At 44.7% G+C, this 23,633-nt stretch overlaps 1 long non-coding RNA gene across 1 annotated transcript; it reads right to left on the bottom strand.

Moving 5' to 3' along the window:
- Positions 1-12,311: 12,311 nt before the first annotated feature.
- LOC137097874 (uncharacterized) lies at positions 12,312-22,183 on the bottom strand. Its single transcript, XR_010910492.1, has 2 exons — positions 22,123-22,183; positions 12,312-12,628 (listed from the first exon to the last, which is right to left on the bottom strand). It is a non-coding gene; the product is annotated as an uncharacterized lncRNA (long non-coding RNA).
- Positions 22,184-23,633: the final 1,450 nt, after the last annotated feature.

The following is a 23,633-nucleotide window of genomic DNA, read 5'->3' as shown; positions in this document are numbered from 1 at the left end:
TTGATCCCTATGTACTATTTTGGTTAAGATTTTTTTCAACCTGTTCACTAAAATTTCTGCGAATAACTTATAATCGTTATTGACCAATGAAATTGGTCTATAATTCTTTACTTGATCAATATCTCTATCTATTTTAGGTAAAAGAACTATTGTAGCTTCCTCCCAGGACTCAGGCATCTCTCCTTTTTGGAGCACTTGATTCATTGTAGAAAGCAATAGCGGGCCTAATTCTTCTTTATACACCTTATAAAACAGAGCCGAGAAACCATCTGGACCTGGGGCTTTATTTAATTTAGCTTTATCTATAGCTGTGTTTAATTCCTCCCATGTAATTTGTCTATCCAAATCTGATTTCATATCTTCTGTGAGCTTGGAAACATTCATATCAGCTAGGTATTGGTCTATTTTTTTAGTATCTATTGGGTTATTTTTGTAGAGGTTTCTGTAATAGTCTTCAAAAACTTTTTGAATTCTTCTTATGTTTGTAATTGTCTCTCCTTTGTGCCTTATCTTGGCTATTATTGGTTTCTCCCTGTGATCTTTCACTTGCCATGCCAAGAGCCTGCCCGGTTTATTAGCGTTTTCAAAAAAATTATGCCTATTATACATAATTTTCTTTTCTAATTCATTTGATAAGAATAATTCATATTGCTGCTGAACTTTGGCTAACTCTTGTTTTGCTTTTTTCTTATCCCCCTTAGACATCTCTAATTTTTTTTCTTTCTCTCTAATTTTGGTAAGCATCTCTAATTGTTTCTTTTTTTACACCAAATAGCATGTTGTTGAATTAGTAAACCTCTTACCACCTGCATCCCAAACTGTCTTTTCCGCTATGTCCTCGTTACTATTCTCTTTAATGTAATTTTGTATTCCTAACCTGATCTTATCCTTAATTTTTTCATCTTTCAGTATATAATCATTTAGTCTCCAGGGCTTCCTTTCCCAAATCTCCCCTTTTAATTGTAACAGCATCGGGTTATGGTCTGCAAATACTCTGGGAAGGAATTCCACCTTCTCAGTTTTAACTACCAATTCTTTAATGGCAAAAATGTAATCTATTCTGGATGATGACCCATGTCTATGAGAGTAGTATGAATATTCCCTTCTGTCTAACTTTTGTATCCTCCATAGGTCATATAAATCCCAGTGTTTTAAGTCTGCAAATAGGGTGCCCAGGAGCCTTCCTTCATTAGAGTCTTTTTTTCTTTTACAATTCCTATCTATCTTTGGATCGATTACTCCATTAAAGTCCCCTAACCATAGCATTTCTTTCTCCCCTACTTCTGCTAAGATATTTGATAACTTTTTATAAAATATTTTTTGATTTGTGTTGGGTGCGTATAAAAGAATATATTTATATTGCAACCTAACTTTAACCATTAATATTCTACCTTCTTCATCCTCAAATACTTTCTCTGGTTTTAGATCCTTATTTATGTAAAACAGTACCCCGTTGGTTTTCTTAACATTGCACGCCGTAAATAACTGTCCCAATTTATCTTGGACTAATAAGTGTTTATCTTTTGTTACAAAATGGGATTCTTGAATGCAAGTTATGTCCACCTTATTTTTATGTAAGAGGAACCCTTTTCCTCTTAATACAGTTGTTCAAACCATTCACATTCAAAGAAATAATTTTTAACCCTTGTGATTTCATCTGTTAACCCTCTCCTCCTTCTCCCTCCCCCCTCCTCAAACCACAAATTCTCCCCACCTCTTGTTACCCATAGTTATATACCCCCCAAGATATTACACAGTATCAAAACAGTCTCAGTTATTCTGCTTCTTCTCCCTCTTCTTCTTCTGCTTCTTCTTCCTCATCATCATCTGCCCCCTTCTGGCAACTCTGTTCTTCCCCATCTGCATGTTGACTCAGGGACACAGCTGAAGATCCCTGGTCCTTCTACATCCCCTTTCTTTGTGGGCGTATCTCCTCTCGATCAGTGTCCTCAAAATCCTTGTTGTATTTACGTAGAAATTGCTCTGCTTTTGTTACGTCCGAAATTGTGTCTTTTAGATTTATAGTAGAATGATAATAAGCCTTGAGGGAATTGCCATCGGAAGACAATGCCTTTCCTCTTCAATTTTGTCACTAAAAAGGCAAATTCTTTTCTTTTTCTTAGCAGTCTCATTGGGATCTCCTTAAGAAACAGGATTTTGTGACCTTCCACCATTAATGGCGCTTCATACTGTTTGCTTATAATGAGTTCTTTGAAGGCTTTAGAAATGAGCTGAAGGATACAGTCTCTGGGCACTTTCTTAATTCTTGCATAGGCTGTGTTGACCCTATAGGCTGCCAACACCATTGCGTGTACCATATTTGTATCTTTTTCCTCCAGAAGTGTCGTGATAGTCTGAATCAGATAGGATTTCAAATCTCCTTTCTCAATTCCCTCCGGCAGGCCTCTAATTCTGATTGAGCATTCATTAACCTTTAAATCCAATAAATCCATCTGATCTTGTAAATTTTCTTGTTTCAGTTGTGCCTCTTTTATCAGATCACTGTGCTCCGTGGTCTTCTTTTTCAGGGATTTGTTCTCTGTCTCTAGTTTTGTTACTTTATTTTCGATGGCATTTTGTCTTTCTCTCATTTTCTTGACATCTTCCTTTAATGAATCCATACTCCCTTTTAAATCCTGGATGACAGATCTAATTTCAAGAAGAATTTGCTCAGAGAGACCACCAGGGGGAGTATTGGCATTTGGCTGCTTTTTTTTTGCTTTTCAGCTCCACCCACCACAGTGGCATATGATGTCATCAGCCCTTTGGCACTCTGCCCAGACAGGCGAGGTGATTGGCCTTTTTTCTCCATTTTTTTTTGGTGCTGAGCAGCTGCGTTATTGTTCAAGGACACACTTAGCCACAACAATGAAGAAGAAGCTATGCTGAAGTTGATGGGGGGGGGGGAGACTGTGGGTTTTATCCTTTAATCATGCAAAGTTCTCTTATTCCAACTTAAAAGTTCATTAGCAAGACCAAATTGCAATTTCCTTTAGAGTTTTAATTGATTCATAGCGAAGTCCCACCTAACAAAAGCACAGATTAAGTTCAAGTCCTTTTCTGTCTTCTAGATGGGCTGAGATTGAGGTATGCAGTATGAATCCAGACAATTAAACTCCTTCTCATCAGCCAATAGAGGGAATTAAACAGTCTATCTGTCTTTAACTCAGGGTATGAATACAAACAGATCCTCTTTGAGTGGTGCACTTTGAATTTCTTTGAAAAGAGCAAAGAAGAAAAATAAACAAAAAGTGTCCTTACTGTGAAAAGAAAAACCGGCAGCCAATTCTGCTGGAGAGATAATGAGACAGGAGCTCCTTTGGAACCTAGCCGCTGTTTAGATTAACGAAGAAAAATCCTCCGACTCTTAAACGCTTGCTTTTGTAGTTCCAGTTATCTCCTCACAGTCTGTTTTAAATAACAGATTTGAGTTAGGCACGGGAGAATTAATGTTATCTCCCAACTGTCTCAATATATCAGCCAAGGCTTGATGGTATGCGACCTCTCCGCTCTGCTGCCGGCCAGAAGACCTACTCTTAATGTACTGTAATGTTTCTTTTTTGGGAGCACTTCTTACCAAGTTTGCAGATGGGAACAAACTGGGAGGGAGAGCAAATACTCCAAAGGACAAGATCGGAATTCAAAATGACCTAACATATTGGAGAGCGGATTGACCAAAACTAACAAAATGAATTTCAACAAGGACAAATGTAAGAGAAATAAAATACAGGATAGGGAAGGCCTGGCTCCACCACAGTCCATGTGAGAAAGATCTGGGAGTCTTCGTAGACAATAATAATAATAATAATAATAATAATAATAATAATACTTTATTTATACCCCACTGCCATCTCCCCAAGGAACTTGGTGCAGCTTACATGAGGCCAAGCCCATAGAACAACAATAATAAAAGCAATAACAAAACATCAATACAAAACAATCAAAATAAATCTCAAACAAAAAATAAACAATAAACAGTAACAACAAGCATTTAAAAACCTATGGCTGGGCCAAATGTTATAATTAAAAATTTAAAAATAATGCTGCGCATGAACAAGGTAAAATATTGGGATAGAGTTTTTGGTGAGAGATGGGGTGAGCAAACAATCCTAAATCAATGATAAAGTGCATTTAGAGGACCTATTGGTGAGAGTATTTCCTTATTCTGGGAAGGCACACTGGAACAACCATGTTTTCAGGCTCCTCCTAAAGACTGCCAAAGTTGGGGCATGTCTGATATCCTTGGGCAGTGAGTTCCAGAGTCAAGGGGCCACTCTCCCTCGTCCCCACCAATCGCGCCTGCGATGGAAGTGGGAGCGTGAGCAAGGCCTCTCCAGATGATCGAAGGGACCGTGTGGGTTCGTACACAGAAATGCGGTCACTCAGGTAGGCGGGCTTTGTAAGTAAGAACCTGCACCTTGAATTGGGACCGGAAAATGAATGGCAGCCAGTGGAGCTCCTTAAACAGGAGGGTTGACTGCTCCCTGTAAGGAGCACCAGTTAACAACCTGGTTGCCGCCCGTTGTACCAATTGAAATTTCCGGGTCGTTTTCAAGGGCAGCCCAACGTAGAGTGCATTACAGAGCTGAACATGAGCCAAGAGTGTGATCTAAGAAAGCCAATGGGATTTTGGGCTGTATCCAAGTTTAGTGTCCAGATCGAGGGAAGTCCTGGTGCCTCTCTATTCAGCTTTGATTACACCTCACTTGGAATACTGTGTCCAGTTCAAAAGAGATATTGACTCTAAGATGGAAGGAGTCCATTTGAGGGTGACTAAAATGGAGACCATGAATAATCCCTCTGATGAGCATCTTAAAGAGCTAGGTCTGTTTAGCCTGCAGAAGATAAGGTTGAGAGGAGACATGAGAGCCATGTATAAATATGTGAAAGGGTGTTATAAATAGGAGGGAGCAGGCTTGTTTTCTGCTGTCCTGGAAACTAGGACTCAGAGCAATGGGTTCAAATTACTGTAGAGGAGATTCCATTGAACACGAGGAAGAACTTCCTGAGAGCACGAGCTGTTCAGCAGTGGAATTCTCTGTTCTTGAGTTTGGTTGAAGCTCCTTCTTTGAAGATGTTTAAACAGAGTCTGGATGGCCATCTGTCAGGGGTGCTTTGATTGTCCTTTTACTGCATGGCAGAGGGTTGGACTAGATGGCCCATGTGGTCTCTTCCAATTCTAATATATTATGATTCTATGATTGTATAAGGACTTATGGTGCAACTGGGCCACCTGAATCCAGCTTCCCAGTTAGTAAATAATTTCCTACATCTCTCAAGATGTGACTCAAGGTGTTGATCCTTTTACTAAATGGATGGGGGGCAGGGAGGAGTGTTAACCCTTACATCTCTGTTGTAGAATAGTAAAACATGTTAGCGTTGTTTCCTACTGTTGTGAATCGACATCTCAGTAGGTAAAGCCATTGGATACTGGAAATCCACTTTGGCGCTGTTGACTGTGGTATATCACTTGTCCCATAACATCTTAACCACCATTTTATATTTCACAGCATTTTAACTTATTGAGAGTTTATCATGATGTAACTGTTGAGCTGTGGAACTTGCAGAACCGAAAGGCCGGCGGTTCAAATCCGGGCAGCAGAGTGAGCTCCCGCTTTTAGGTCCAGCTTCTGTCAACCAGTTTGAAAATCATGCAAATGTGAGTAGATCAATAGGTTCCCACTTTGGTGGGAAGGTAACGACACTCCATGCAGTCATGCTGGCCACATGACCTTCTTCGACTTAGAAATGGAGATGAGCACCAACCTCCAGAGTTGGACATGACTAGACTTAATGTCAAGGGGAAACCTTTACCTTTACCTACTGTGGATGATGAGGTTTATTTGTTTTTAAATATGTGTCTGATCAGTTATTATAAGTCCCCATTGTTGTCTATTTTCTGTATTTTTGATTATATATTTGGTTCACTTGTTATTATGGCATTTAATGTTTGCCACTTTTGTCTGGAAACCTTCCCTTGGGGAGAAAGGGCGGGTTACAAAGAAAATTATTACTGTATATACTCGAGTATAAGACTAGTTTTTCAGCCCCTTTTTTAGGCTGAAAAGGTCCCCCTTGGCTTATACTCGAGTCAAGGCTATTTATTATTTTACTCTGTTATTATTATTATTATTATTATTATTATTATTATTATTATTATTATTTTCATTTCATTTATTATTTTATTCTATTTATTATTATTACATTTATCATTTTATTTATGTATTTATTTATTTACAGTATTTGTATACTGCTTTTCTCACCCCGAGGGGGACTGAAAGCGGTTTACACATAAGTAATGGCAAAATTCAATGCCAGTACAAACAATTACAATTATACACTACAATTAGACATAAATCAAATTAAAACCATACATCCATAAGCAATAAAATAATAATTAAAACAATAAAACAGTCTCGTTTGTCAAATCGCCTACTCTATTATTATACATTCATTATTTTACTCTTTTTATTATTGTTATTATTACATTCATTATGTTACTCTATTATTATTGGAAGGATACGTAAGCACATTTACATTGAAGAAAGTATATAATAATCGGTCCTACTCATCGGGCTGGGCATACCTTGGACTTGATTTTTAGTATCGGAATACAACTGACTCTATCCTCAGTCTTAGAGATTCCTTGGTCTGATCACTACATCCTGAACACCCAAATAGAGATCCCACCACCACAGCGTCCGGAGACTGAACAAATTTTCGCGCGGCCAAGGAAGCTGATGGATCCTACTAGACTTTCGAGTGTCCTTAAAGAACTGGATTACACTGCTGATTCTCTAAGTGAACAAGTGGAAAACTGAAACAAAAATCTATCAACTGCCTTAGACATAGTTGCCCCTAAACGGGCTCTTCACCCCCGCCGGAATAGATTTCCATGGTTCACGGATACATTACGTCAGATGAAACTTGAGCGGAAGAGATTAGAACGTAATTGGCGCAAGAAACCCGATGAAACATCGAAGTCAGCTTTCGAAATATATCGAAAAATCTATGAAGCAGCCACCATAGAGGCCAAAAAAGAATACAATTCCTCATTGATAGCTTCCGCCAAATCTCGACCTGCTCAAATATTTAAAATTGTTTGTAACATCACAAATCCAACCCATCTGGCCAAAGATGTGGCTAGTCAAGATATTACAGCAGAGACTTTCCAGAGCCACTTCATAAATCAGATCAATCTGCTCCGCGAAGGGCTACCTCCCACAGAGGACACATTGAGGGAACTAGAAGCCTCCTGGCCATTTAGTGGCCAATTCCACGAACATTTTGTGTCATTAGAAATGGAAGACCTGGAAAAGACTCTAGCTGCAGTAAGACCAACCACCTGCTCCCTCGATCCTTGCCCCTCCCGGTTGGTTAAGGAGTGCTGGGAGGGACTACAAAATCCCTTAAGGAGCATTATCAACAGCTCCTTGGAGCAAGGAATTTTTCCAGATTGCCTTAAAGAAGCAGTGGTCCACCCTCTCCTGAAAAAACCTGATGACGAATTTCATCAGTAATAGCTACCAAGACAGTCTCTTGATGCTGCCATACCTAGTAACTATCGCCCAGTTTCAAACCTTCCGTTCTTGGGCAAGGTGATTGAACGGACAGTGGTGAGGCAGCTACAGCAATTCTTAGATGAGACTGCGGGTTTGGACCCTTTCAATCAGGCTTTCGTTCAGGTCAGAGACTGCCTTGGTAGCTATTACTGATGAAATTCGTCGTCAGTTAGACTGAAGCGGATCAGCGCTATTGGTACTCCTGGACCTCACAGCTGCATTTGACACCGTGGACCATGACTTGCTGATTCATCGATTGGCTCTGTCTGGTGTACGAGGTTTAGCCCTCAAATGGTTCAATTCATTCCTCCGGGACCGGAGACAGAGGGTGGAGTGGTCAGGCCAAAGCTCTGAGAGCTCCTGCCTTTGCTGTGGAGTTCCCCAGGGTGCTATCCTCTCGCCCCTGTTATTTAACATCTACGTCCGACCACTTGCTGGACTGGTGCGGAGCTTTGGCATAGAGTGCTACTAGTATGCAGATGATACCCAGCTACTCTTGCGTCTCGAACCTGGAACAACTGCGATTCCTGAGAACTTTAAGCTGTGTTTGGAAGCAGTGATGAGTTGGCTACGAGCAAGCAGACTAAAAGTCAATCCTGCAAAAACTGAGATACTCTGGCCCGGCCAGACGCCAGAATTAACCCAGTCTCTGCCTGATTTTGATGGGGAAGCTCTGGTTCCGTCTGCCACTGTTAAAAGCCTTGTGGTTGTGTTGGATTCATCGCTGACGATGGAGGCCCAGATCACTGCCATAAGTAAGCAGGCCTTTTTTCATCTTCGCCAGGCAAGGAAATTGGCATCCTACCTTTCGGTAGAAGCATTGGCAACACTAATCCACGCAACAGTCACCACTAGGTTGGACTATTGCAGTCCCTTGTATGCTGGCCTTCCGAAGTCAACGACCCAGAAGATTCGGATGGTTCAAAATGCGGCAGCCAGGCTGCTAGTGGGATCATCTATAAGATCCCATATTACACCGATTCTGCAACTGCATTGGCTACCAATAGAACATCGGATCTCTTACAAGATCCTGATCCTGTCATTTAGAGCTCAAAATGGCCAAGGACCTTTATATCTTAGGGACCGCCTTATTCCTTTTCTCCATCAGTGGTCACCTCGATCCACCCAGGAAAATCTCCTATACATATCGGGTCCTAGGGAGGCACATTTGGAAGCTACAAGGCATAGAGCTTTTTCGATCTATGCTCCAATTCTGTGGAACTCATTGCCTCCATATATTAGAGCAATGTCGGAGTTGCGACCTTTTGTAAAGGCGCTCAAGACTTGGCTGTTTGGTTGTGCATTTGAGTAATCGGATCAAATTTTGCCATAGTCACTGCTGAATGTTTTTATGATGAATGTTTTTATGTTGAATGTTTTTATGTTAAATGTTTTTATATTGAATGTTTTATATTGTGTATAAGCTATTTTAAATTGTAAGTCGCTCAGAGCACCTTGGTGGAGAGCGACTAATTAAGAAATAAAGTGATGATGATGATGATGATTTAATCAGAGTTGGACAGTCTTATCTTAAATTACCATTTTTGTAAGTATTCAAAAATATATAACCTACTGATTCCTCAATTAATGCGAGTGCAGCATTTTTCCGAATGAAACAGAGAGGGTTGGACATCTGTAGGAATACCAAAGTGCTTGTTTATAAAGCTACTAGCTGTGCCCTGCCACGCGTTGCTGTGGCCTATAGTAAAACTTATCAAAGTTGAGGTAGATATCTGGACTATTATGAAAGAGAGGTCCCTACCTATTCCTTCCCCCTTTTCCTCCCCCTTTCTCTCCTTTCTTCCTTCTCTACCTCTTTCTTTCTTTCCTTCTTTCACTACTTGGTTTCATCCTTCTCTCTTTCCTTCATTCCCTCCCCCTTTCTTCCTTTGCCTTTCTTCCCTCCCTGTTTGCTTCCTTCTTTCTCTTTTTATCTCCTTTTATTTCACCACCATCATAACAATAACAATAATGCAATGCATTGCCTCCGGGACCTGACACCTCTCCCATTCCCCCTAAAAGGGTCTCATAGGAACAATAGCATCATCATAATAATAATAGAAATAACAACCTTTACCCGCCACGTGTTGCTGTGGCCAATCTTCCCTCTTTCTCTCCTTCTTTCCCTCCCTCCCTCTCTCCCTCCCTCCTTCCTTCCTTCCTTCCTTCCTTCCTTCCCATCTTTCCTTCTCCTCTTCTTTCTCTCTTTCCTTCCTTCCCCCTTTTTCTTTCTCTTCTGCTGTCTCTCTTTTCTTTCCTTCCATCTTTCCTTTTCCTTCCTTTTCTTCTTCCTCTAACTTTCCTTCCTTCCCCCTTTTTCTTTACCTCCCTTTCTCTTTCTTCCTTCTTTCCTTCCTTCCTGTCTTTCCTAGATTTTGACAGGGCGGGAAGGGGCGGGGTGGGGTTTGGAGGTGGCGTGAAGTAAAAGGAGGTAAGATTGGGGCAGGAGAGTGATGGAGCGTGGGGTTGCGTGTGTGTGTGCGGCAGCGGGGGGAGTGATGGAGCGTGGGGTTGCGTGTGTGTGTGCGGCGGCAGGGGGAGTGGGGTTGCGTGTGTGTGTGCGGCGGCGGGGGGAGTGGGGTTGCGTGTGTGTGCGGCGGTGGGGGGAGTGATGGAGCGTGGGGTTGCGTGTGTGTGTGTGGCGGCGGGGGGAGTGGGGTTGCGTGTGTGTATGCGGCGGCGGGGGGAGTGATGGAGCATGGGGTTGCGTGTGTGTGTGCGGCAGGGGGTGTGTGTGTGCGGGAAGCGGCGCGGCGGGGCTTGGAGTGGGCATGGTTTCCGCAGAGGGAACGTTGGCCGGAAGGCCATGTGCGCACGCCAGGGAACTTGCGGCTGGGTGCCAATGCGCATGCTCAGTTGTTTTGCCGTTTTGTGTGTTGTTGTGTTGTTTTTCATTTTGAGTAGAGATGTTTGTACCTTGTGGGTTGTGTTATGGGTATGGGAATTTTGGTTAAGTTTCGTTGGGGTTTTTTTGAGTTTTGTTCTTTTGCCGTTTTGTGAGTGTGTTGCTGTGTTGTTTTTCATTTTGAGTAGATATGTTTGTACTTTGTGGGTTGTGTTATGGGCACGGGGATTTTAGTTAAGTTTCGTTGGGGGATTTTTGAGTTTTGTTGTTTTGCCGTTTTGTGAGTGTGTTGTTGTGTTGTTTTTCATTTTGAGTAGGTATGTTTGTACCTTGTGGGTTGTGTTATGGGCACGGGGATTTTGGTTAAGTTTCGTTGGGGTTTTTTTGAGTTTTGTTGTTTTGCCGTTTTGTGAGTGTGTTGTTGTGTTGTTTTTCATTTTGAGTAGATATGTTTGTACCTTGTGGGTTGTGTTATGGGCATGGGAATTTTGGTTAAGTTTCGTTGGGGGGGTTTTGAGTTTTGTTTCCTCGTTGGATGCCCCTAACAAATTTATATATATAGATTGTCCTCCCAACCCTGCTATATGCCTGCAAAATGTGGACTGTCTACAGACGTCACATTCAACTCCTGGACCGATTCCATCAGCACTGCCTTTGGAAAATCCTGCAAATCAAGCAGACAAACGTCAGCATGCTGGAAGAAGCAAAGACCACCAGCATTGAAGCGATGATCCTCCGCCATCAACTCCGCTGGACCAGCCACATTGTCCAGATGCCTGACCACCGATCCCAAAGCAGTTGCTCTACTCCGAACTCAAGAATGGAAAATTGAATGTTGGTGGACAGGAAAAGAGATTTAAAAATGGGCTCAAAGCCAACATTAAAAACTCTGGCATAGACACTGAGAAGTGGGAAGCCCTGGCCCTTGAGCACTCCAGCTGGAGGTCAGCTGTGACCAGCAGTGCTGCAGAATTTGAAGAGGCACGAATGGAGGGTGAAAGAGAGAAACGTGCCAAGAGGAAGGCGCATCAAGCCAACCCCAACCGAGACCGCCTTCCAGCTGGAAACCAATGCCCTCACTGCGGAAGAAGATGCAGATCAAGAACAGGGCTCCAAAGCCACCTACGGACCCACAAGAATACTTATTCTGGAAGACTATCCTACTCTGCCAACGAGGGATCGCCTAAGTAAGTAATTCTGTTGTTAGCAATTTGCAACATGGTTTGTCTTGCTTGTAACATCCTGTTACAGTTTTCCTTTTGCAGATCCCTAGTAGGAACCACCGAGCAGCCCCTTTCCTCCTTTCTGGGCTCTGTGCTCTTGCCTTGGGCTGGGCTTTCTTTTAAAGCTGTATTTTTAAAAAAACAAAAGACTCAAAGGAAAGCTTAAGAAGCTCAACTGGTTTTCTAATTTTTTTCCTAAACTTTCAAAAATAGGTACAACCATGTTTCCTAGTCAGAAGACATGGTTTCCTCACAAAATCAGGAGGGTATGTTTGTTGTTGTTCAGCCTATTGTTGTATCCCAGTAATTAGTGAGTTCTCCCCAAACATTTCAGCCCCACATGATTCCAATGAGACTCTTTCATGATAATCAGCCCAGGTACCAGAGCTTGTGTTTTCCTTATCCAAAACTGAAAAGCTGTTATCAATAAGCAAAGCCTTTAAGCCTGGCATACTCGCAGTTTCCTCCCTGAAGAGTTCATCTATTTTGAGTTGTTTAGTGGGCTTGTGAGGCCTGGCCATCTTGGAGCTTGTCCTGGTCTGTTCTTTTTGTTTTGTTTTGTTTCGTTCCCTATTTGCAGAGGAAAAGATCAAAACAGAAGAAAATTCAAAACAGTGAACTGTTGTGCCCTGGAAGAGATATCGGAGCTCCTTACAACACTTCCTTTCACACCGGCACCATCATTATTATTGTTGTTGTTATTATTATTTTACTGACACAAAAGCACGGTATGTCACAGCAAATGTGATCTCTATGCTGGGTTTCGTATCACAAAATCACAAGTTGAACACTTCCCAAGGGTCTAGGATTGTGTGATGTATTTTTGAATGATGCACGCAGGTCCAAGTAAGGTGGTCTTTTGCAGTTGACAGATCGTGATTTTGCAATGTTCATTGTTTCCAAATGCCAGCTGAGATTTTTTGGCACGCCTCCCAGGGTGCCAATGACGACTGGGACCGCTTGTACTGGTTTATGCCAGAGCCTTTGCAGTTCGATTTCTGTATAAATAAACATGTAATGTTTGTTTGTGCGGTTAACATAACTCAAAAACCACTGAACAAATTGACACCAAATTTGGACACAATACACATATCAGGCCAACAAGTGACCATTACTCCTAAAAACACTGAAAAACACAGCAGAAGAAACTTAAAAAGCCAAAAAACAAAAAAACCCATTACAATGCATGCACAAAACCACATATATACACAAACACACATTCAGAAATATATACACACGCATATATGCATATATTCACACACAAAACACATATACACAGAAAGGAGGGAGAAAGGTGGGAAGGAAATAAAAAAAGTGAAAGAAGGAAGGAAAGAGAGAGGGAAGGAAGGAAAGAAGGAACAAAAGAGAGAAAGAGGAAGGGAAGGGAAGGGAAGGGAAGGGAAGGGAAGGGAAGGGAAGGGAAGGGAAGGGAAGGGAAGGGAAGGGAAGGGAAGGGAAGGGAAGGGAAGGGAAGGGAAGGGAAGGAGAGAAGGAAGGATGGAACCAAAGAGCAAAGGAAGGGAGGAAAGAAACAGGTAGAGAAGGAAGGAAGAAAAAGGGAAAGAAGGAAAAGAAGGAAAAGAAAAAGAGTGAAAGAAGGAATGAGGGAGGGAAGGAAGGAGAGAAAGAAAGGAAAGAAAGAGGAGGGAAGGTTTGGCCACAGACTGAAAAAGCGGGGGGGGGGGGGATACATTACAATGCATGCGCATAACCACATAAATACACATATACATGAATATATAAATACATCTATATAAATAAAAATGTAATGTTCATTCGTGGGATTAACAGAACTCAAAAACCACTGGACGAATTGACACCAAATTTGGACACAAGACAGCTAACAATCCAATGTATGTCCTTAACTAAAAAAAATGGATTGTGTCATTTGGGAGCTGTAGTTGCTGGGATTTATAGTTTACCTACAATCAAAGAACATTCTGAATCCCAACAACGATGGAATTGAACCAAACTTGGCACACAGTTCTCCCATGACCAACAGAAAATACTGGAAGGGTTTGATGGGCAGTGTTCTTTGGTTTTGGAGTTGTAGTTCACCTACATCCAGAGATCACTGTGGACTCAAACAATGATGGATCTGGACCAAACTCTACAAGAATACTCAATATGCCCAAATGTGAACACTGGTGGAGTTTGGGGAAAATAGAATCTTGACATTTGGGAGTTGTAGTTGCTGGGATTTATAGTTCACCTACAATCACAGAGCATTCTGAACCCCACCAACAATAGAATTGGGTCAAACCTCCCACATCCCATGTGGGCCACAGCGACGCGTGGCAGGGGATGGCTAGTATACATATATATATATATATATATATATATATATATATATACACACACAAAACACATATACACAGACTGGGCCATTGCAACGCTTGGCAGGGGATGGCAGTAAATAATAATTTCTTCGAGTTCCACTTCACTGAACACTTTGTTTCTGATTATGAATCTTGGTTGATCAGCCAGTCGGGCTTCAGTTATCTGTGAGTCAGGGTACTCTTTGTTTCCACAACTGAATAGCATTTCATAACTGTGCGGTTTTCTGGCATTGTATATTTCTGCCGCTTCTGTGACTGTTCATTTGTATTTTGATTCTGTAGCCCACTTGTCGATGGATGTCCAGAATCAGCAGCATCCACCATCGTCCTTTCTATCCCGGGCGTCGACTGAGCCAATATAGACTTCGTTTTGGTTTGTTTCTCCATAGTGCTAATGGGTTAGGTCAGTAGTTCTCAACCTTTCTAATGCCGTGACCCCTAAATAAAGTTCCTCATGTTGTGGTGACCCCCGACCACATTTTCGTTGCTACTTCATGACAGTAATTTTGCTACTGTTATGAAATGTAATGTAAATGTCTGATATGAAGGATGTATTTTCATTGTCACAAATTGAACATAATTAAAGCATAGTGATTAATCACAAAAACAATATGTTTGGGGGAGTGTGGGCAATGGATGATGGGATGTGAAGTACCTTCAACCGATGCAGCTCTGACTTCCAGAGACCAGTGAGACCCCCCCACCCCCCGAAATACAGACCTGGACCAAACTTGGCACACAGAACCCTAATGACCCATAGAAAGTACTGGAGGGGGTTGGGGGGAATTGATAGTGAATTATGGGAGAGGTAGTCCACCTACATCCAGAGAGCACTGTGAACCCAAATTACTATGGATCTGGACAGAACTTGGCACAAATACTCAGTATGCGCAAATCTGAAGACTGATGGGGTTTGGGGAAAATAGACCTTGGCATTTGGGAGTTGTTGGGATGTATAGTTCCCCAGCCATCAAAGAGCATTCTGAACTCCAACAATTAAATTGGACCAAACTTGGCCTGCAGAACTCTTACGACCAAGAGAAAACACTGGAGAGGTTTTGGGAAAATAGACCTTGGCATTTGGGACTTGTTGGGGTGTTTAGTTCCCCAACCATCAAAGAACATTCTGAAATCCAACCACAATTAAATTGGACCAAACAGCTGCATAAAATACACACTGAAGTGGATTATCTGGTTGTGTGGACACAGATAATCCAGTTCAAAGCAGACAATGTGGGATTTCATTCAGCTGTGTGGAAGGGGACTGGGTTATCTAGGGCCCCTTCCATACAGCTGCATAAAATACACACTGAAGTGGATTATCTGGCATACAGCTGAATGAAATCCCACATTGTCTGCTTTGAACTGGATTATCTGTGTCCACACAGCCAGATAATCCACTTCAGTGTGTATTTTATGCAGCTGTATGGAAGGGGCCCTAGATAACCCAGTCCTCTTTCACACAGCTGAATGAAATCTCACATTGTCTGCTTTGAACTGGATTATCTGTGACCACACAGCCAGATAATCCACTTCAGTGTGTATTTTATGCAGTTGTATGGAAGGGGCCCTAGATAACCCAGTCCCCTTCCACACAGCTGAATGAAATCCCACATTGTCTGCTTTGAACTGGATTATCTGTGTCCACACAGCCAGCCAATTCGGCCACATGCTGCTTCAGTGTGTATTTTATGCAGCTGTATGGAAGGGGCCCTAGATAACCCAGTCCCCTTCCACACAGCTGAATGAAATCTCACATTGTCTGCTCTGTGGTTCCCTGTTCCCCTATTTGTATTGTCTTTGGTATTAGTGACTTGTGGAAGGGGCAAGGGACGAAGCGGGCTGGAGGCCGTGGGTAACAATGAGGTGGGGAGGGGGGAGAAAGGGAATGAAGGAAGTTGGCAAGAAAAAACTCCAACAAACCAAACAACCATTAATGAAACAGAAATTAAGACCTTGGAATTGGACTGCGGCATGGAGGATGGGAGGTGTTCCACTAGCCGAGGGGCCCCCATAGAGGTCGTGGTGAGGAGGGGGAGATGCGGGAAAAGGAGACCACAAATTCGGCCTAATTCGGATCGCTTATCTACATTAATAATTCCAAACCAGTCTCCTATGGTAAATTGGTGTAACCAGGCTGGCGGACCCTCCGGATTGAAGGTGGTGCTGTTGAATGCCAGATCTGTCAATGGTAAAACGACCTTTATCCAGGATTTAATCCTGGATGAGCGGGCAGATCTGGAGTGCATCACGGAGACCTGGTTCGATGAAGCTGGAGGCGTGAATCTAACCCAGCTTTGTCCTCCAGGCTTCTCCGTGCAGCACCAACCAAGATCCGGAGGGCGGGGAGGCGGGGTCGCAGTGGTCTATAGAGATTCCATCCATCTGACCAGGAGTCCCATCCCGCAGTCAACAAATTTTGAATGCGTCCACCTGAGGGTGGGTGACCGGGACAGAATAGGGATTCTGTTAGTGTACCGTCCACCTCGCTGCACTACAGTCTCCCTACCTGAGCTAGCGGGGGTAGTCTCGAGCCTGGCGTTGGAGTCTCAACGGCTTCTCGTGCTGGGAGACTTCAATATCCATGCCGAGGCGACCCTCACAGGAGCGGCTCAGGACTTCATGTCTGCCATGGCAACCATGGGGCTGTCCCAACAAATATCTGGCCCCACCCACTGTGCTGGACATACATTGGACTTGGTTTTCTGCTAGGGATGGGAGCAAGGTGGCGGTGTGGAGGAGTTGACCATCTCTCCGTTGCCATGGACCGACCACTTCCTGGTCAGATTTAGGCTCACTGCGCCCCCCAACCTCTGCAAAGGTGGAGGACCCATTAAGTTGGTCCGCCCCAGGAGGCTTATGGATCCGAATGGATTCCTGACGGCTCTTGGGGATTTTCCCGCCACCTCGGTAGGTGACCCTGTCGAGGCCTTGGTTGCTCTCTGGAATGGAGAGATGGCCAGGGCAATTGACACGATCGCTCCGGAACGTCCCCTCTCAAGTAGCCGAGCTAAACCAGCTCCTTGGTTTACTGAGGAGCTGGCAGTGATGAAGCGAAGGAAGAGGGAACTAGAGAGCGTGTGGCGTTCGGATCCGAGCGAGTCAAATCGAACACGGTTTGTGTCCTTTCTAAGGTCATATGCCGCGGCAATAAAAGCCACAAAGAAAACTTTCTTTGCGGCTACTATTGCGTCTGCAAGGAACCGTCCGGCGGAGTTGTTCCGGATTGTCAGAGGTCTTTTAACTCCCGCCATCCCAGGCGGGAGCCCTGACAATTCGGCCACATGCTGCGAAGCATTTGCTCGGTTCTTTGCAGACAAAGTCGCTTTGATCCGTTCTGGTCTGGACACCATGTTAAATGCAGTCTCTGAGGATGTGACACGAGCACCTGCTTGTCCTATTTTGATGGATTCTTTTCAATTTGTGAAGCCCGAGGATGTGGACAAGATACTTGGAGGAATGAGGCCCACTACGTCCATCCTAGACCCCTGCCCATCCTGGCTTCTGAAGGAGGCCAGAGGGGGATTGGCTGAGTGGGTAACGGTGGTGGTTAACGCCTCCCTTCGGGAAGGCGAAATTCCAGCGAGCTTAAAACAAGCTATTATAAAACCGCTGTTGAAAAAACCATCACTGGACCCCACCAAATTTGACAACTTTCGGCCTGTTTCCAATCTCCCCTTTTTGGGCAAAGTCATGGAAAGCGTGGTGGCCTCGCAACTCCAGGTATTCTTGAGAGACACGGATTATCTGGATTCGGCACAGTCTGGTTTCAGACCGGGACATGGAACCGAGACGGTCTTGGTTGCCTTAGTGGATGATCTGCGCCGGGAGCTAGACAGGGGGAGTGTGTCCCTGTTGGTGCTCCTGGACCTCTCAGCGGCCTTCGATACCGTCGATCACGGTATCCTTCTGGGGCTTCTTGCGGAAATGGGCCTCGGGGGCACTGTTCTGCAGTGGCTCCGGTCATTTCTGGAGGGCCGCACCCAGAAGGTGTTATTGGGGGACACCTGTTCAACGCCACAGCCCTTGACTTGTGGGGTTCCTCAGGGTTCTATACTGTCCCCCATGCTGTTTAATATCTACATGAAGCCGCTGGGTGAGATCATCTGGAGTTTCGGGGTGCGGTGTCATCTGTACGCAGATGATGTCCAACTCTGTCACTCCTTCCCACCTGCTACTAAGGAGGCTGTCGAGGTCCTGAACCGGTGCCTGGCCGCTGTAATGGTCTGGATGAGGGCGAACAAATTGAAATTAAATCCAGACAAGACAGAGGTACTCCTGGTCAGTCGCAAGGCCGAACAGGGTATAGGGTTACAGCCTGTGCTGGATGGGGTCGCACTCCCCTTGAAGGCGCAGGTTCGCAGCTTGGGTGTGATCCTGGATTCATCGTTGAGCCTGGATCCCCAGGTTTCAGCGGTGAGCAGGGGAGCATTTGCACAGCTCAGGCTCGTGCGCCAGCTGTGCCCGTACCTTGGGAAGTCTGACTTGGCCACGGTAGTACACGCTCTGGTCACATCCCGCCTTGACTACTGCAACGCTCTCTACGTGGGGCTGCCCTTGAAGACGGCCCGGAAGCTCCAGCTAGTCCAGCGCGCGGCAGCCATGTTACTAACAGGAGCGGGACGCAGGGAGCACACAACGCCCTTGTTGTCCCAGCTCCACTGGCTGCCGATCTGCTCCCGGGCCCAATTCAAGGTGCTGGTGTTGGCCTACAAAGCCCTAAACGGTTCCGGCCCAAAATACCTGTCTGACCGCATCTCGGCCTACGAACCCATGAGGACCTTGAGATCGTCTGGGGAGGCCCTTCTCTCGATCCCGCCTGCCTCACAGGCACGCCTGGCGGGGACGAGGGATAGGGCCTTCTCGGTGGTGGCCCCCCGGCTGTGGAACACCCTCCCTGTAGACATCAGACAGGCGCCCTCCCTTATGACTTTCCGCAAGAGACTAAAGACGTGGTTGTTTGAGAAGGCGTTTGACTAAGGTGCTACAACAAATTGGCAATGATGATTGGAATGGAATATGGATAACGAGATTGGATTGTGATTCTATGATGAGACGTCGCGAATGACTTAGTGTAATTGTATCATTGATAGTGATGTTGTTATTGTTGTTTATGATATTGCTTTTATTGTAAATTGTTTTTTATATGTTGTACACCGCCATGAGTCGCCCTAGGGCTGAGAACGGCGGTCTACAAATGCAGTAAGTAAATAAATAAATAAATTTGAACTGGATTATCTGTGTCCACACAACCAGATAATCCACTTCAGTGTGTATTTTATGCAGCTGTTTGGTCCAATTTAATTGTGGTTGGATTTCAGAATGTTCTTTGATGGCTGGGGAACTAAACACCCCAACAAGTCCCAAATGCCAAGGTCTATTTTCCCCAAACCTCTCCAGTGTTTTCTCTTGGTCGTAAGAGTTCTGCAGGCCAAGTTTGGTCCAATTTAATTGTTGGAGTTCAGAATGCTCTTTGATGGCTGGGGAACTATACATCCCAACAACTCCCAAATGCCAAGGTCTATTTTCCCCAAACCCCATCAGTCTTCAGATTTGCGCATACTGAGTATTTGTGCCAAGTTCTGTCCAGATCCATAGTAATTTGGGTTCACAGTGCTCTCTGGATGTAGGTGGACTACCTCTCCCATAATTCACTATCAATTCCCCCCAACCCCCTCCAGTACTTTCTATGGGTCATTAGGGTTCTGTGTGCCAAGTTTGGTCCAGGTCTGTATTTCGGGGGGGGGGGGGGGGGGTCTCACTGGTCTCTGGAAGTCAGAGCTGCATCGGTTGAAGGTACTTCACATCCCATCATCCATTGCCCACACTCCCCCAAACATATTGTTTTTGTGATTAATCACTATGCTTTAATTATGTTCAATTTGTGACAATGAAAATACATCCTTCATATCAGACATTTACATTACATTTCATAACAGTAGCAAAATTACTGTCATGAAGTAGCAACGAAAATGTGGTCGGGGGTCACCACAACATGAGGAACTTTATTTAGGGGTCACGGCATTAGAAAGGTTGAGAACTACTGACCTAACCCATTAGCACTATGGAGAAACAAACCAAAACGAAGTCTATATTGGCTCAGTCGACGCCCGGGATAGAAAGGACGATGGTGGATGCTGCTGATTCTGGACATCCATCGACAAGTGGGCTACAGAATCAAAATACAAATGAACAGTCACAGAAGCGGCAGAAATATACAATGCCAGAAAACCGCACAGTTATGAAATGCTATTCAGTTGTGGAAACAAAGAGTACCCTGACTCACAGATAACTGAAGCCCGACTGGCTGATCAACCAAGATTCATAATCAGAAACAAAGTGTTCAGTGAAGTGGAACTCGAAGAAATTATTATTTACTGCCATCCCCTGCCAAGCGTTGCAATGGCCCAGTCTGTGTATATGTGTTTTGTGTGTGTGTATATATATATATATATATATATATATATATATATATGTATACTAGCCATCCCCTGCCACGCGTTGCTGTGGCCCACATGGGATGTGGGAGGTTTGACCCAATTCTATTGTTGGTGGGGTTCGGAATGCTCTGTGATTGTAGGTGAACTATAAATCCCAGCAACTACAACTCCCAAATGTCAAGATTCTATTTTCCCCAAACTCCACGAGTGTTCACATTTGGGCATATTGAGTATTCTTGTAGAGTTTGGTCCAGATCCATCATTGTTTGAGTCCACAGTGATCTCTGGATGTAGGTGAACTACAACTCCAAAACCAAAGAACACTGCCCACCAAACCCTTCCAGATAACCCAGTCCCCTTCCACACAGCTGAATGAAATCCCACCTTGTCTGCTTTGAACTGGATTATGTGTCCACACAGCCAGATAATCCACTTCAATGTGTATTTTATGCAGCTGTATGGAAGGGGACCCAAATAACCCAGGCCTCTTCCACACAGCTGAATGAAATCCCACATTGTCTGCTTTGAACTGGATTATCTGTGTCCACACAGCCAGATAATCCACTTCAATGTGTATTTTATGCAGCTGTATGGAAGGGGCCCTAGATAACCCAAACCCCTTCCACACAGCTGAATGAAATCCCACATTGTCTGCTTTGAACTGGATTATCTGTGTCCACACAGCTAGATAATCCACTTCAATGTGTATTTTATGCAGCTTTATGGAAGGGGCCCTTAGATAACCCAGACCCCTTCCACACAGCTGAATGAAATACCACATTGTCTGCTTTGAATTGGATTATCGGTGTCCACACAGCTAGATAATCCACTTCAATGTGTATTTTATGAAGCTGTATGGAAGGGGACCCAAATAACCATCTGTGTGGAATAGGCCTGGATTATTTGGGTCCCCTTCGATACAGCTGCATAAAATACACATTGAAGTGGATTATCTGGCTGTGTGGACACAGATAATCCAGTTCAAAGCAGACAATGTGGGATTTCATTCAGTTGTGTGGAATAGGCCTGGGTTATCTAGGGCCCCTTCCATACAGCTGCATAAAATACACATTGAAGTGGATTATCTGGCTGTGTGGACACAGATAATCCATTTCAAAGCTGACAATGTGGGATTTCATTCAGCTGTGTGGAAGGGGACTGGGTTATCTGGGGCTCCATCCATACAGCTGGTCCACGCACTAACCTTGCAGCCGCAACAACATGCAGAGCCTTCGAGCCAGGGAGGGAGGAGGCGGGGCAAGGCAGCGGCGACCCTTTTCCTCTTCCTCCAGTTGCCCATCGAGGAGGACGAGGAGAAGGATCACTGCTGCAGTTTCTCCACTTCTTCCTCTTCCATGGCCAGTTAGAGGAGAAGAAAGAGCAGCAGAGCTCCTTCTCCTCTTCTTCCTTCTCTTTCTCCTTGATGGCCAGCTGGAGGAGGAGGAGCAAGAAGAGGGGAAACAGCCGCAGCGGCCCCTGTGCGGCCTCCGCGGTTTCTCCTCTTCTTCCTCCTCTTCTTCATGGGGGAACTGACCTTTGTTTTGGTGAGTTGTAGTTCACCCACACCAGAGAAATCGACCTCCCCCCATGATGGACCTGGGTCAAACTTGGGCAGCAAAAGCCAGCCCATACAGGGAGCCTTCCACTCGACCCCCACCCCTTCAAAGCTCACAGGGAGGGGAGGGCCCAAGAAGGTCTCCAAAAATAGTGTACCTTCTCCCTTGCACGCCTTTGCCTCTAAGCTCCTCCTCTTGACTCCATGCAGTCTTGTGGGAAGAGGAGGAGGAGCCGACCAGGAGTGCCTGGCACAGGGGCCGGCAGCCATTTTGGAGGGGGCAGGGCTAACCGAGGTGCCTTCGCGACCCCCCAAAAATGACCCAACGACCCCCTGGGGGTCCCGACCCCCAGGTTGAGAGCCGCTGGGTTAGGTGCTCTTGGTTCCACTCCTCAGCTGAGACCTTTCTGGCTTGGTTGGACCTGCTGGTGGTTACCTGCTGGGGAGGAGGGAGATGTCCTTCTCGGTGGTGGCCCCCCGACTCTGGAACTCACTTCCCAAGGACATCAGGCATGCCCCAACTCTGGCAGTCTTTAGGAGGAGCCTGAAAACGTGGCTGTTCAAGTGTGCCTTCCCAGAATAAGTAAAATTCTCAGCAATATGCCCTAAGGATGCACTTTACCACTGGTTTGGGATTGACTGCATTCCCTCATCTCTCTTTGAAAACCCTATACCAGTTATATCCTACCTTGTTCATGCCCAGCGTTCATTTTTTTAATTTTTAAACTGTTAAAAATTAAAGGTTTTTAATAATAATAATAATAATAAACCTTTATTTGTACCCTGCTACCATCTCCCGAAGGACTCGGTGCGGCTTACAAGAGGCCGAGCCCAAATAAAAACAACAACAACAATACAGCAAAATAACTCAAAAACAAGGCAATAACATTAACAACACACCATGACACAATTAAAATCTGTGGCAGGGCCAAATGTAATAATTAAAATTAATAAGTGCTGGGCATGACCAGGTGAAACATGTAGGTGTTTGGAGAGGGATGGACATGCAGATATCCTGGCTCTCTGATAGTGCGTTTGGAGACATAATGCTTGGAGTTTCCTTATTCTGGGAAGGCACACTGGAACAACCACATTTTCAAGCTCCTCCTAAAAATTGCCAGCAATGGGGCTTGCCTGCTGTCCTTAGGGAGAGAGTTCCAGAGTTGAGGGGCCACCACCGAGAAAGCCCTATCCCTCGTCCCCACCAATCGCACTTGCGATGCAGGTGAGATCTTGAGTAGGGCCTCTCCAGATGAACGAAGAGATCGTGTGGGTTCGTACACAGAGATGCGGTCACACAGGTAGGCGGGTCTCAAACCGTTTAGGGTTTTGTAGGTAAGCACCTGCATCTTGAATTGGGACCAGAAAATGAATGGCAGCCAGTAGAGCTCCTTAAACAGGAGGGTTGACCTCTCCCTGTAAGGAGCACCAGTTAACAACCTGGCCGCCGCCCGTTGGACCAATTGGAATTTCTGGGCTGTTTTCAAGGGCAGCCCCACATAGAGTGCATTACAGTAGTCCAATCTGGAGGTGACTAAGGCATGGACCACCCTGGCCAGATCCGCCTTCACTTGGTACGGTCGCAGTTGGCGCACAAGTCTTAATTGTGCAAAGGCCCTCCCGGGTAACACACAAGGATTTTTAAATCCTTGTATGTTACTGTTTATTG

This window comes from Anolis sagrei, chromosome X, assembly GCF_037176765.1.
Source record: "Anolis sagrei isolate rAnoSag1 chromosome X, rAnoSag1.mat, whole genome shotgun sequence".
NCBI classification, from domain to species: domain Eukaryota; kingdom Metazoa; phylum Chordata; class Lepidosauria; order Squamata; family Dactyloidae; genus Anolis; species Anolis sagrei.
This window is presented reverse-complemented; position numbering and strand designations above follow the sequence as displayed.